The sequence below is a fragment of the Hemitrygon akajei genome, chromosome 11, assembly GCF_048418815.1.
Source record: "Hemitrygon akajei chromosome 11, sHemAka1.3, whole genome shotgun sequence".
NCBI classification, from domain to species: Eukaryota; Metazoa; Chordata; class Chondrichthyes; order Myliobatiformes; family Dasyatidae; genus Hemitrygon; species Hemitrygon akajei.
The window spans coordinates 107,064,448-107,077,268 of NC_133134.1; positions in this window are offsets into that span (position 1 = coordinate 107,064,448).

Genomic DNA, 12,821 nt, shown 5'->3' on the forward strand with positions numbered 1-12,821 from the left:
CACTCTCTCTCTCTGGAGACAGCTTATCTACTGATGTCTATTATAAACCCACAGATTCTCACAGCTACCTGGACTATACCTCCTCCCATCCTGCTACTTGTAAAAATGTCATTCCCTTCTCTCAATTCCTGCGTCTCCTCCGAATCTGCTCTAAGGATGAAGCTTTCCACTCTAGAACGAAAGAGATGTGATCCTTTTTCAAAAAAAGGGGCTGCCCTTACTCCACCAGCAACACTGCCCTCAACTATATCTCTTCCATTTCACACATGTCTGCTTTTATCCCATCCTCCCACCACACTACCAGGGATAGGGTTCCTCTTGTCCTCATTAACATCCCACCAGCCTTCGCGTCCAGCACATAATTCTCTACAAATTCCGCCATCTCCAATGGCATCCCACCACCAAACTCATCTTTCCCTCTTCTCCCTCCCCACACCACTTTCTGCTTCCCACAGGGATTGCTCCCTATGCGACTCCATTGTCCATTCATCCATCCCCACTGATCTCTCTCCTGACACTTACGCTTGCAAGCGGAACAAGTGCTACACCTGCCCCTGCACCTCCTCCCCCTCTACCATTCAGGACTCCAAACAATCCTCCCAGGTGAGGCAACACTTCACCTGTGAGCCTGTTGGGGTCATATACTATGTCCAGTGCTCCCAGTGTAGCCTCTTGTATGCCAGTGAGACCGAACCTAGATTGGGAGAACATTTTGAGTGCCCATCCGTTTTAATTACACTTCCCATTCCCATTCCAATATGTCAATCCATGGCCTCCTGTTGTGCTGAGGCCACACTCAGGTTGGAGGAACGACAGTTTGTAGCTCCAACCTGATGGCATGAGCTTCAAGTTCTCAGACTTCCGGTAAACATCCCGCCCTACTTCATCACTCCCTATCCCCTCTTCCCTCTTTCACTTTATCTCATCACCTCCCCTGATGCTCCTCCTCCCTCTGCTTTCTTCCATGGCCTTCTGTTCTGTCCTATTGGACTCCACCTTCTCCAGCCCTGTATCTCTTTCACCAATCAACTTCCCAGCTCTTTATTTCATCCCTCCCCCTCCCAGTTTCACCCAACCCCTTGTGTATCTGTTTCTTCCCCCACCTGTTAAATCTACTCCTCCTCTTTTTTCCTCCTGCCAAAGGGTCTAGACCTGAAATGTTGACTTTTTTCCATAGATGCTGCCTAACCTGCTGAGTGCCTCCAGCATTTTGTGTGTGTTAATTGGATATCCAAGCTCTGCCGATTTTCTGTTGATTGAGACATAACAAAATGACTTGTTCTGTGAATTTGTGTTCCTCCAAAAACCACTATAGCCATCTGCTATAATGAGGGAGAACAAACACAAGCCTCCATACACTATTAACTTCATCCCAACAGAACAGAAATTTACTGCCTTAGAATGAGTTTTAAATGAGTATTCCATAAATTTATTGCAGTGGGACCACTGCAAGGGGACAAACCAATTATTATTCAAAGATTGCAGCATTTGAAAAAATGATCGTAAATTACCAACAAATGAACAGGGAGCTACCATAGCTGGATAGGGGAATGGCAAATGCTTTTACAAGATGACACCTTAAAGTAGGAGTATGATCCTGAGAGCTATGGCTTATAATGCTTATCTTCATGAAAGATGTAGAACCATCTTCTCCATGACTTAATATACTGTAGCACATCATCCATTAGAACAGTCTTCTCAAATATGGTACTGTGATGAATTGGTACTAGAAGTCCAGAAAGATAAACTCACTCAAATATTGTACCATGATGGAAGAGCAATGAAAATCCAGAAAGATAAACCCCCTCAATTATAATCCCTGCTCTTGATTATAAAGGGAAAATTTAACCAAAACTGAATTTGAACCTCATGGGTTTCACGTGCATCCTTTAGGCTCAGTTTGCAGAGAATAAAACCCTAGAAGTATGTCTGAAACAAGTAAATAAAACAGAACCAGTGCTAATTCTAATTATGTCTGAATGAATCTGGCAGAAAGAGATCTTCCCAAATGGTCAACTGCAGGATGGAGAACACACAGAGGTAAACCACTTCCCGCGTGGAAGAATATTTATAAATTATTACTGATTGGACTATTAGTACAGATGTTACACATCCCAGGACATACTGCACACCTCTTACTCAGTTATGGTAATAACTAGATAATAAATAAGTATAACAAGCTGGTGGGATGGATCTTACTATGGTGAGGGAGGCACAGGTTTTGCTAGTTAATAAGGAACCAAAGATTAACCAGGATGATGTTTTAGAACTCTCCTAGAAATGACTGAACCCAATCCCAAAGGACTTCCAACATGGTACAAATATGAAAGTAAGGTTTAGGTATGCCTCACTAAAAAAGATAAGAAGCAAATATCTCCTGCCCACATGTGGGAAGCACTGATTCGAGAAGTGTTTCAAAGATTTGGATAAACTTATGTGGCAGCCAAACAAATCATGCAAAATTAGCCACATTATACTGGTGACCTTACATGATGATTGCAAGCAATTTGCAGCAAATTACGAAGAATGTCTGACCTATAATAAAGGAGTAGTCACAAGCTCAATTTCTATAAGAGAAACAGAACCAACTGCACCAGTGCAGGTGTGGCAATTAATTATATAGGCCTACTTCTGGCATCCTGATGTGGCCTTCCTCATCAGAAACCTAATAAGCATATTCTTGTAATTATTGATCTTTGTATGGGATATAACTGGTAAGTCTCCCCAACTTCTTGTAGTAAGACTGTGATGGTCACAGCTTTCCAGAACTCCAGATTCCCATATGCTGGCTCTCCTGCCTGCAAACATGATGATCAAAGGTCTTCCTTCATTGGTAAAAGCTTTCAAGCCATGTAAGAACAAATAGGCATGCAAGAGTAGTACAGCACTCCATTCCAGATCAGCTGGATGGCATGGTTGAGTAAGGGAATCGAGAGATTGTTTGGAGGCCTGACAAAACTGGTCCAGAACAACAAAGGCTACACTTGTTCCAAAAGTGCAACTGCCCGCAAAGTGCCAATTGCGAAAATAGGAGTACACTAGAATGTTACACTTTATTTCTTAATTTACAGTGTCCACCTAAATACATCCCTGATCGCTAACTCAGGTCAACTGTTGCCTACACCCAATACATTTCTGCTCAAACAACTGAGAGAGTTAATGGGAGTTCAAGAAAAAAGCAGAAAAACCTGACCAGAATCTTTGGCGATCACAAAAAAAAGGTAAAAAAAAAAGAAATCCCATATAAATAATTTTAGTTTCTAATAGGACTGATTCTATCTGTGGTTGTGGAAACTGGGAGGTGAAACAAGACTGTAAGTAAAACTGTCTCCATTGATAACATCACATCTGCTCCAGTAGAATTTACCCCCTATAATGAGTGTAACGTTTATGCTAGAATGACACATGGGTCCACCATAACACCTCTACACAGTGATGAGTGGAAGGGTGGGGTGAGATATATTGAAGAGATAAAACACATGTTCAGATCTGAATAGAAATGAAAAAAAATCCTATTTAGTTGAGGAAGATCTCATAGTAGTATTGCCCAGGGATAATACAGCAAGAAAGTGTTGTTGTTTTCAGTGTAAGAAAGACTCAAATCCCAGGAAGAAATGTTTAATATTTGTGCTTATAATAATATTCTTCAGTGTTGCCTTACTTATTACTTACATTTTCGCAAACAAAGTTCATTTACTACGGAAATTGCCTCATCTAGCTCAGACAGTTCTAAAACTTAATGACTCAGAGAATATTAGATTAAGGGGCAGCTGGGGCTAGTCAGCCGTAATTGGCAGCTCATCTACAACAAAGAAAACTCCAATCTCAAGCCTATACACACTCATGGGGAAGGCTTTGGGAGGAAAACCTGAGGGAAATATCTGGAGTTCCTAAGGCAGTCCTACATTGAGTTCAACACTGACTGCCAACCCTGCTGGTACCAAACCATATCGGTCTCAGCTGTTCTTCTGGATTCATCAGATGCATGGAGAGGGGGAACTTGCTACATGGGCATCAGCTTGCTCTCCATATTGTACTGCACAGATTTGCATACCTAGACAGCTAGAACGCAACGTCCATGGTCAACCCTGACTGACGGAGGCCTCACTCACTCAGATTAAGGGGATCTGTGAGCACTGATGATTCTAATTGAAGTATAACTAAATGGACCTTATCTTGCGGTCAAATGTGAACTAATACACTGGATTAGTTCCTGTCCGCTTTAATCTGGCAAAGTGATTGTTCCTGTCCACTTTAAAATTACTCTGACCGCATTTGCAGATGAAATAAAATTAGATACATAGGAAGGCAAAGAATCACTTGCAGAAATGATTCATAAAACTAACAAAACTGAAAGATTCCAGCCCAGATAATGGTTTACAGAAGACGAGTGACAACTTTCTGGTGGTTCATAAAGCAAGAAATACAAGTAAATACTTTTTCCTGTAGAAAATTGTGGTAAATGATCACCGCAAGCAATGAAAAAGGCAAAGGCGAGACTGGCTTGAGGGTTGAGGCATGCAGGTGCGATGCAAAGTCAGAGCGAGGTCGAGGCATGTTTGAGAAGAAGTCGTTGGAACGAGGTTGAGACAGAGTCGGGGCCTGCAAAGCATAGAAAAGTCGGAGTGGAGCGGAACCATTCCTCCTTAACCAAGAGCGAGATCTGATTGATCTAAGCACCAGGCCTACTTGGAAAAGTTGGGAATGGGCAGGAACGAGGCAACAGGGTCTAAGTCCGGGCCCAGATCTTAGCGCGTAAGATATTTGGATAATTTAACCACCGGGTCGAAGGATTAAAAAGGCAGGGGAAGATGACTGGAGGCAAGGGTTGGGCTGGTTCTGCTTGTTGCTTCAAGACATTTCAAAGTTGAAAGCTCAGCGCACTGCTCTCCATGGCACTGAGACTGAGGCTGTGAACCTGCTGCTCTAAGTTTCTTACTTGCGAGCCCCATGATGATTTTCTCCACTGTGTGATGAGCCGAGGTTGAGGCTGTGGGCCTGCTACAGCTGCTCTGGGCTTTGCGTCCATGGACTCACTTCCATTCTGAATGCTGTTGCTTGCTTTTGTTGTTTGCACATTTAGTGTTTTTTTCTCTCTCTCTGTGCATTGTGTGTTTGTTGGTTCTTTCAAGATTCTTGTTTTGTGGCTGCCTGTAAAGGTTGTGTGATTTTCATATACTTTGATAATAAATGTATTTAGAACTTTAAACTTGAAGGTAAACTCATAGAGGAATCCCTTGACATGGATCCGTCTATATTTGAAGACACTGTTAAGTCATTGAAAGGCCAAAGTCATGGTAAGATGACAATAAAATTGTTAGACTAGAGCATTGTTAAACCCCTATTTTTTAATTAAGACTTCTACATTAAACAGATAGCTTTAAACTTTCCCTTTATGGCCAACAAGTATATGAATGTACTTATTACAAAGATTTTAGATATTTCCATTTTTCTAATTATGGCCACTGTTCCACTACATTGTTAAATGTCAAGGTAACATGACAATTTTCTGCATTTCTGGGATATATTCTAAATGATTCAGAAAAGCCTTTGATCCAGGTTTTTGCATGGGAAGATAAGAGGGAAAGATACACTGAAGCAGAAGACAAGATAAAACAAAAAATATTTTCCTCCCTGGTCAACTGAAATTGATAAAACCAATAAGCTTTTTAGAGACTTTAATCCCATAGACTGTTGTATCTACCCAGATCTTCTATTTGCCTTTAATCAAACAGACGTGAATAGTTTCTGCTGTGGTGTGAATTATACCTTATGTTGGATCTCTGTTTAATTTCTGATCCTTAGGGTTTTTCCAGGAGACAACAATGGTGAGCAGTCTTCATTCCAAGATTTCAGTTAATTTTAGAGAACAAACAAACATACAAATTCGAAGGAAACTAAATAAAGAGCTGGGAAATGATGCTGAAAGGGGAATTAATGTTAATGGATTTAAGACAAAGGAATAAAGATATAAAAATAGCACTTCTGTAAAAATCAGTTATAGATTAGATAAAGAAAATTTCATAGATAGTGATGAGTTAATTAATAGGCTACATAATTAAAACAATTACATCACATGGGTACTGTCCTAGTACTCAGCCAATGAAAAATGAGAAAGGTGATAAACTTGCTCAACTACTTTCAGCCAGTGAGTGTGAAAAATGTATGAGTTTGTTAAAAAGTACAAAATACATATCTTGAATTATTTTTTAAAAAAGTGGTCTCCAAAGGTCTCTGCTTTTGATTCTATAACAGACTGGCAGAATCACAACTGAAAATTAAGAGTATTGGCTTTTAAGCAAACATAAGAAATGTAGATATTGATAATAATATCCAATAATTATATTTGTGCTTGAAGTCTTCCCACACTACTTGTCTTAATCTGGAGTCTGTTTAGCTCACTTACAGTGGCTAGCATGTATCCACTTACTACATTATCTGTTGAATTGGTAGTTAACAGTACTTGATAAGGACCATCCCATTGAGCTCCCAGGTGTTCCTTACGCAGTTTCTTGACTAGCAACCACTTACCAGGAATCAAGGTGTGTCCTCCGTCCAATGGACCACTCCAAGCAGCAGAAACCTGTTGAGAAGTAGACTGAACAGCTTGTGTTAGTTTTGCACAATAATCAATTAAACTATCAAACATAACTCTCTGAGATTGAGAGCTCCCAGTAGATAGATAGATAGATAGATAGATAGATAGATAGATAGATAGATACTTTATTCATCCCCATGGGGAAATTCAACTTTTTTCCAATGTCCCATACACTTGTTGTAGCAAAACTAATTACATACAATACTTAACTCGGTAAAAACAAATATGATATGCATCTAAATCACTATCTCAAAAAGCATTAATAATAGCTTTTAAAAAGTTCTAAGTCCTGGCGGTAGAATTGTAAAGCCTAATGGCATTGGGGAGTATTGACCTCTTCATCCTGTCTGAGGAGCATTGCATCGATAGTAACCTGTCGCTGAAACTGCTTCTCTGTCTCTGGATGGTGCTATGTAGAGGATGTTCAGAGTTATCCATAATTGACCGTAGCCTACTCAGCGCCCTTCGCTCAGCTACCGATGTTAAACTCTCCAGTACTTTGCCCACGACAGAGCCCGCCTTCCTTACCAGCTTATTAAGACGTGAGGCGTCCCTCTTCTTAATGCTTCCTCCCCAACACGCCACCACAAAGAAGAGGGCGCTCTCCACAACTGACCTATAGAACATCTTCAGCATCTCACTACAGACATTGAATGACGCCAACCTTCTTAGGAAGTACAGTCGACTCTGTGCCTTCCTGCACAAGGCATCTGTGTTGGCAGTCCAGTCTAGCTTCTCGTCTAACTGCACTCCCAGATACTTGTAGGTCTTAACCTGCTCCACACATTCTCCATTAATGATCACTGGCTCCATATGAGGCCTAGATCTCCTAAAGTCCACCACCATCTCCTTGGTCTTGGTAATATTGAGACGCAGGTAGTTTGAGTTGCACCATATCACAAATTCCTGTATCAGTTTCCTATACTCCTCCTCCTGTCCATTCCTGACACACCCCACTATGGCCGTGTCATCAGCGAACTTCTGCACATGGCAGGACTCCGAGTTATATTGGAAGTCTGATGTGTACAGGGTGAACAGGACTGGAGAGAGTACGGTTCCCTGCGGCGCCCCTGTGCTGCTTACCACCGTGTCAGACCTACAGTCTCCCAACTGCACATACTGAGGTCTATCTGTCAAGTAGTCCACTATCCAATCCACCATGTGAGAGTCTACTCCCATCTCCGTTAGTTTGTGCCTTAAGATCTTGGGCTGGATGGTGTTAAAGGCACTAGAGAAGTCAAGGAATGTAATCCTCACAGCACAACTGACCCCATCTAGGTGAGAGAGTGATTTGTGCAGCAAATACGTGATAGCATCCTCCACTCCCACCTTCTCCTTATACGCAAACTGAAGAGGATGCTGGGCGTGCCTGGTTTGTGGCCTCAGATTCTGTATTATCAGCCGCTCCATGGTCTTCATCACGTGCGACGTCAAGGCAACAGGTCTGAAGTCATTCAACTCCTTTGGTTGTGGTTTCTTCGGTACCGGGACAATACAGGATGTTTTCCACTGTCTGGGTACTCTTCTCTGCTCCAGGCTCATGTTGAAGATGCGCTGTAGTGGTTCTCCCAGCTCAGTCGCACAGGCCCTCAGTAATCGTGGGGAAACTCCATCCGGTCCAGCCGCCTTGCTGGTACAGATCTTCCTCAGTTGACCTTCCACCTGTGCAGCCGTAATCCTGGGCGTGGGCAAGGTCTCCTGTGAGTGGCTATTTTCCTGTGACGGAAGTAAGCCTGGTGTGGATTTCTGCGGTGAGGATGAGATTGAGCTGTCGAACCTGTTGAAGAAGTTGTTCAGCTGGTTCGCTTTCTCCACATCTCCACTTATGTTTGCCCCCCGCTTTGCACTGCATCCAGTGATGATCTTCATCCCATCCCACACCTCCTTCATGCTTTTTTTCTGCAGCTTTTGTTCTAGCTTCCTCCTATACTGCTCCTTTGCCCCCCTTATCTGTACTCTGAGTTCCTTCTGAACTCTTTTAAGCTCCAACCGATCACCATCTTTAAAGGCCCTCTTCTTCTGGTTTAGGAGGCCTTTGATGTGACTAGTGATCCAGGGCTTATTATTGGGATAGCAGCGAACAGTTCTAATAGGGACAACTGCATCCACACAAAAGTTAATATTAACAAAGTTAACAAAACTTTGACAAAAATAAAAGTTAACAAAAGTTAAAAGTTAATAAAAGTTGTGACACAGGTATCCCCCATCACAACTTCAAATGGGCTCAATTTTGTTTATTTTTGTTTGGGGTTTCTCTGATGCTGCATCAAACCAAAGGAAGAGCTGTAGGCCATGCTACACCTTCCTCGAGATGCTTAGTCAGTCATCGTTTGATGATGCCGTTCATTCTTTCAACTTGTCCTGATGACTCCCTGATGTGGGCAATGAAAAGACCGTTCAATGTTCACCAGTCGACGTAATGAATTGATAAACATTTCCAGTGAAATGTGTTCCTTGGTCAGAGTCAATGTGGCTTGGCAATCCCTATCTAGGAGTACAGTCCTTAATCAGAGTTTTGGCTGAGTATGTGGCAGTAGCCTTTCTTACTGGGATGGCTTCCATCCATCTTGAAAAATTAATAACACTATTAATAACACATCCAAATATCCTTAGCACTTCAGCCGAGTAATGTAGTCCACTTGTGGATGTATAAATGGATCAAGTGGAGCAGTATTTAGTTGAAGTAGCTTCTCAGTTGATCTGGGGTTTGTTTCCTGGCATGTCATACATCTCTCTACTGTTTGTGAGTTGCATCCTGAAACTTTCAGTTCCACCACTATTGGTGAATCTTTCAACCATCTTTTGCACTCCTATGTGTGCTAAGGAGTGTATCTGCTGTGTCAGGTGAGGAAGCAGCTCAGCTGGAGCTACCGGTCTGTGATTAGTGTTGTATCTACGTACTCCATCAGTTCAGAATTATAGGTGTCTCAATTATATAAGAATTTAGCATTCCGGAGTCGATTGTCAAGGATGAGGTTACGGAGTACCTGGAGGCATATGACAAGATAGGAAGCACTCAGTATAGTTTCCTTAAAGGAAAATCCTGCCTGACAAACCCTTTGCAATTTTTTGAGGAAATTACAAGTAGGCTAGACAAGGGAGATGCAGTGGATGTTGTGTATTTGGATTTTCAGAAGGCCTTTGACAAGGTGCCACACACGAGGCTGCTAAACAAGATAAGACCCCATGGAATTACGGGAAAGTTACGTACATGGATAGAGCGTTGGCTGATTGGCAGGAAACAGAGAGTGGGATCCCATTCTGGTTGGCTGCCAGTTACCAGTGGTGTTCCACAGGGGTCTGTGTTGGGCCGCTTCTTTTTACGTTGTATATCAACGATTTGGATTATGGAATAGATGGTTTTGTGTCTAAGTTTGCTGATGATACAAAGATAGTTGGAGGGGCCAGTGGTGATGAGGAAATGAGAGTCTGCAGAGAGACTTGGATAGATTGGGAGAATGGGCAAAAAAATGACAAATGAAATACAGCCGGTTGTTAGAGGCTATTTGAGGCGCACGCCATGAAGAGCACTTTTAGGTAGTGGGAGCTTGTCCCACTACCACTCCTCGGCTTGACAACCTTGGAACAAAACTACAGTAAGAAATATGCATATATATTAAAAAGTTAAATTAAATAAGTGGTGCAAAATTAAAAATAAAAAAAAGTAGTGAGGTAGCCTTCATAGGTTCAATATCCTTTCAGAAATCTGACAGCAGAAGGAAAGAAGCTATTCCTAAATCTTTCAATGAGTGCTTTCAGGCTCCTGTACCTCCTCCCTGATAGAAGCAATGAGAAGAGAGCATATCCTGGGTGATGGGGCCCTTTATGATGGATGCCGCCTTTTTGAAGCATCACTTCTTGAAGGTGTCCTGGATTCTGGACAGCCTAGTGCCCATGATGGAGCTGAGTTTACAACTTCTTGCAGCTGATTTCAATCCTGTGCAATGACCCCCCCTCATAACAGATGCTGATGCAGCCAGTTAGAATGTTCTCCATTGTACATGTATAGAAATATGTGAGTGTCTTTATTGACATAGCAACTCTGCTCAAACTCTGAAAGAAATATAGTTACTTCCATGCCTTGGTTGTAACTGCATTAATATGCTGGGTCCAAGATAGATCCTCAGAGATGGTGAGTCCCAGGAACTTGAAATTGTTCTACCTTTTCACTTCTGATCTCTCAATGAGACTTAGTGTGTATGTCCCCTCAGCTTACCCTTTCTGAAGTCTGCAATAAACTTTTACTGGCATTGAGTGCAAGGTTGTTGCTGCAACACTACTCAAACAGCTGTCCTATCTCACTCCTGTACGCCTTCCTGCCACTATCGGAAATTCTGCCAACAATAGTTATTTGTGTTGTGCCTAATCGCACAGTTATGAGCATAGAGAGAGTAGAGTTGTGGGCTAAACGCACATCCTTGAGGTGTGCAGGTGTTGATTATCAGTGAGGTGGAGACGTTATATGTAATCTGCACAGACTGTGTTCTTCCAATAAAGAAGCCATGGATCCAGTTTCAGAGAGAGGTACAGAGGTCCAGGTTTTGGAGCTTTTTGATCAGAACTGTAGGAATGGTTGTGTTAAATGCAGAACTAGTCAATAAATAACAGCCTGATGAAAGTATTAGTATTGTCCACATGATCCAAGGCCACAGGATGACCCAGTGATATCATATTCATTACAGACCTATTCTGGTGATATGCAAATTTCAGGAGCTTGCTTAGGCAGGAGTTGATTCTGGCACTTTATCACTGAAGGTGTGAGTACTACTACACAATAGCCATGAAGACATCTCATCCTGCTCTTCTTGGGCACTGTATGATTGTTAACCTTTTGAAGTGGGTAAGAACTTCTGACACAAGCAATAAGAGATTTAAAATGGCTTTGAACACACCAACCAGTTGGTTGGCATTGGTTTTCAAAGCCCAGTCAGGTACACCATTGGAACTGTTGCCTTGCGAGGTTTCGCCCTCTTGAAAAATGTTCTGGCACCAGCTTCCAAGATGGGGATCACAGGGTCATCAGATGCTGCAAGTATCCTCATATCTGTAGTTTTATTCTCCCTTGCAAAGCACGCATAAAAGGCATTGAGCTCATCTGGAAGGGAAACATCACTGCCATTCATGATGTTCTGTTTTGTTTCGTTGGAAGTACAAACCCTGCCAGAGTTAATGTGCATTCGATTCCACCTCTGACCTCAATTGGAATTGGTCCTCTGTTCTTGAGATAGCCCTCTGTAAGTCATATCTGGCCTTCTTGTACAGTCCTCGATCACCAGACTTGAATGCCATAGATCTATCCCTCAGCAGACTATGATTCTCGTGGCTCATGCAGATGGTATGGTTGCTATCAGAATGCTATGTTATAGCAGACCATTGGGTGTTCACTCCCATAAGAGGGACAAAACCAATCCTATGTTCTGACATCCTTTTCTGGGGGCTTAGAATTAAAGATACAGACAGAATCCTCAATAGAGGAGCTGCATTCTTCCTTACTTTTGTAAATGTTTCATCTTTTATGTATATTACTATATTGTGCAATCATGCTACAGATGGTTAAAATTTTCTGCTATTGAAATGTGTGATTACTTGTCTTTAGGCAATATGAACACCCTATGAAGAAGATTAACTATTTTCAACTTATTGAGACATTGACAGCTGACCTGATGAGTTAACTTCAACTGTCACACAGGGACAGTGATTCAAGCTTGCATCAAGGAAATTGTAAGAACAGTTTGTTGGATGAAAATCTTAAAGATAGCTAATGAATATGGACATACGAGCGATACATCCTTGTTGTGTATAATAATGGTGACATTCCTTTGAAGTTTGAGAAAAGCGTGCAGCTGAGGTTGAGGAAGGAAATGCTCTAAAGGGAAAATCACATAGGAATCCCTACATGGAAGTTCTCAATGAGTTATTTGAGCATTGGAGTAAAGAGACATTTTCTAGCAATTGTAACCTGCTGGAACAGATGTAGGACTAATAGTCTGTTTCAAAGCAAAGTCTTGGCAGAAGTCTTGATCGTAAAGCTGATGTCAATAGGAAGAAGCTGGGTTAGAAATCTTCGCTTAGCAAGTGGTTTGTGATGGACAGTTCTTTCCTTGGCCAGTGGCCTCTTTGGCTGTTGGCTAACCTTGGCTTTCTCCGTACAGCAGCAGCCAATTGTAGGAATTCAAACAGCTATAAGTACATTTCCAACTATGTTTTGTTTAGATTCTGGTCA